This window comes from Eleutherodactylus coqui, chromosome 5 (assembly GCF_035609145.1).
Source record: "Eleutherodactylus coqui strain aEleCoq1 chromosome 5, aEleCoq1.hap1, whole genome shotgun sequence".
Classification (NCBI taxonomy): domain Eukaryota; kingdom Metazoa; phylum Chordata; class Amphibia; order Anura; family Eleutherodactylidae; genus Eleutherodactylus; species Eleutherodactylus coqui.
The window spans coordinates 135,834,217-135,837,598 of NC_089841.1; the positions used below are offsets into that span (position 1 = coordinate 135,834,217).

Sequence of the window (3,382 nt, forward strand, 5' to 3'; positions counted from 1 at the left end):
GAGGCCCATTTATACACAACGATTGTCTCTCAAAATTTGTTATCCGATAACTATTGCGTGTAAATGCTACCATCATGCAATTTTCATCTGAACAATAACTTTTAGGTGGGTTTAAAAAACATAGTTCAGACCACAGGCTGTGCTCTCCACAGAAGCAGGAGATAACATTGTATTCTCTCTGCAGCCCATATGAGAAAACAGACCAAAGGCTGTTATCTCCACGGGAGCGAGGGCTAACCTTGTATTGTCTTAAGGCCCATTTACACCAGCTATCATGCTGGTGTACAAAAAGACTGACATGCCGCTGTTTTTTTTCATTTATTCTATTTTTTGCCTAGCTCCTATCATGGGGCATTAGGACAAATTTAGGGTTATCATAGCCCAGGCATAGCTCTTCTTACTACCTAGTTTTGATTATAAGCTACTAGGATCAACTGAGGTTATCTTAGCCCAGATAGAGCTTGAATAGGGACTAGCTAGCAGAATTTCATCATCCTTTTCCCTATCTATTAAAGGTTCTAGCTAGTTTAAAATCTAACGGCGTAATTCTGGCCAGGAATTGCAACCCTGGTCTCAAATTGACCCAGGAGAATAGACTATTTGTATTCCTCACTTCTCGGTATCTTTTATTATCTACCTGAAACATAAGGCAGTTCAGGAATCTATTAAGATACACGTATCTCTCTTAGCCACTATCCAGTCTTCATCCTGACTGAAATCATTCTATCTTTACCCCTGAAGAGCCCACCCAGTGGGGGAAACGCGTAGAGTTACTGATTAGCTCAGGTTTTTCGTAATTTGTCATCAATTATCTGGATGACACCTGCGCACTAAGTTTGAAATTATCCATGATATTGGTCAATTCAAGACTAATAATACAAGGTGGTCAAGCTAATCGACTACCACCTAACGTGATTAGTCTTCACCTCTTTACTAAAGTGGCACAACTTAGAAATTAGAGTACACTTCTCTAAATCCTCTGTCATCTTTTATATATGTACGTGTTTGTTCTTCCCTATTTTAACTATTAATAATAAGTTATATTTTAAGATTCAATAGTTTTGAGGTCCATGAAGTAAGCCCTTTGAAATTAATCCCTTGGACTAATACTGCCTCTGTGAAAATTCCATTTACATCAGCAGATGATCGCTCAAAGGACAATTTGAGTGACAGCTTTGAGTGATCATTTTACATAAACTATTAGGTAGCTAGTTAAGTACTAATTAAGCGTGCAAATGAAACCTTCACTGAATGCAGTTAATAGCCCCAGGGGTCTTATCTGCATTCAGATCCTTTGTTCTCCACGGGGTAACAATGCTATCGGCACTACCCGTGGAGAACTGCTGATAAGAGTGAAGGACGATTTTTAGGTAAGACTGAATTTAACGATCAGCTAGCAGTGCCCGAAAAGCGCACAATGGACGCGCCAATCGCTAAAACGATCGCCGATTAGCGGGCGTTTTTTTTTAGTGATCATCGGCTGGTGTAAATGGGCCTTTAGCATCCCCTGCCAGAACAATTGGGCCGATTGCAGAGCTCAGACCATCCGCCGAGTTGTGCAAGCAGCTCCCTGAGGCTCACTTGCACGCAAATGAAGCTGATAAAGTACTAATGGGCATTAAGGCCCATTTACACGCAAAGATGATCACTCAAAATAAAGGGAGAGTGACAGTTTCAGCGATTGTTTTACATAAGCTGCTAATGCCCATTAGAGACTTAGTACCTTCATTTCCATGTAAATGAGCCTCCAGGAGCTGTATGCAAAGAAAAGCAGGTGGTCTGTTCTCTGCATAAAACTCCTTTGTTCTGCTGCAAGCTGAATCCAATGTAATCAGCGCTCCCGTGGAGCACACAGCCTGCAGTCCCTGCCATCAGCTATCTGGCCGAACTATGTATTTTATGCTCAGCTAAAAATCATTGTTTGGCTGAAAGGTATACAATGGTAGCATTTATACGCAACAATTATCGCTCAAAAGACATTGTTTAAGCGACAATTGTTGCGTGTAGATGGGTCTTTAGTGCCCATTATTACTTTGTGCAAAGCCATCGTTAAAGCTTTCGGTCTTTTGAAAGATTCTTTGCGTGTAAATGGGCCTGTACTATTCTTCCCTGTGTGTGAGCAGTGTCACCACCTTGATAGATATAACATCTCATCACACGGCTATAGTCAAAATACCTTTTGATGTTGGAGTGGAGAGATTTTACTGAACACTGGTGACATTGCCAGCTGTTAGTAGCCCTGTACTAGAGAAAGATGCACCAAAATTGTGAATTAGCATAGGTCTCTTAAAGAGAATATCATCTACTTTTAACCCTATAAGCTAAGGTTATGGGCTGAAAGCAAGTGACCCACCAAGCACAGGATGTTATACTCACCTCCACCAGCATTAGCGCTCAAAGCTGCCCCTCACTGAAAGTCTGCCCATTCTAATGTTATAATCGGCAGACTACTTGGGGGTGCTGCTCAATGCATTGGGGAAAAGGTTTCAGTATTTTTGATTGAAATTGTAACGCTCACACGCCTGTTAGGATAGCACATGTTTCCCGTTGCCAGTAATAGGATGGCTTTTAAGGTCCCATTGAAGACAATGGGCGAGGCGTTCTGAGGGAAGGCCCAAAGCTAAAACCGGCTGTAAGGAATTGATCGCTTGTGTAAATGAATCCATTCAAAAGAATAGATTTCATATTCATGCGAATCGCATGAAAATATCGCTTGGGTGAATAGGCCGCAATACTTAACCTCCCAGGCTCAGTGGATCATCTACAATTAGCCTATAGGGCTAAAGGTAGGTGGCAAGGTTGTATTCTTTGCTTCCTGTTTATCAGAAAGCCAAAGCTATGTATATTTATAGTGAATGGGTTAGGCCTTGCGATGCTACATTCTACTGGCACATTTTCTAACCACTTTTTCTTTCACTTTTGCAAACTCAAGTCATACTATGCTGCCTGTTTCCTTTGTGGCATTGCAGTCTGCAACATGTGAATTTGGCCTTCACAGTATGGTTTCTTTACTGCTCTGTTCTTCATGCATTTTTTTCCCCCTTATGGCAGAAAATATTGCAAACAGTTTTCAGACTTTATCACAGGATACAGTGAATGTAATAATTTGTATATGAAGCACTATATCCCAACTACGTGTGACAGCAAAACTATATGTCCCACCCCCTCAGGGCGTGTTTACAAGGATATATGGATGTAGAGAGGTATAGCTATATATAGATACGTGTGGCGCTGACAACATGCGTCCGCTCACCTGATCGGTCGTAGGCCCAACCGACGGCCCCCAGCTGATCAACTATTCATGACCCATCCTGAGGATAGGACATCAATAGTATTTTCCTCAGAAACCCCCTTTAAAGGATAAAACATTTGAAAAACAGAG

At 41.5% G+C, this 3,382-nt stretch overlaps 1 protein-coding gene across 1 annotated transcript in view; it reads left to right on the forward strand.

Moving 5' to 3' along the window:
* LOC136627809 (uncharacterized) overlaps positions 1–3,382 on the forward strand; it is an 884,798-nt gene that overhangs the window by 847,713 nt on the left and 33,703 nt on the right. The gene's annotated exons all lie outside the window — the stretch shown is intronic.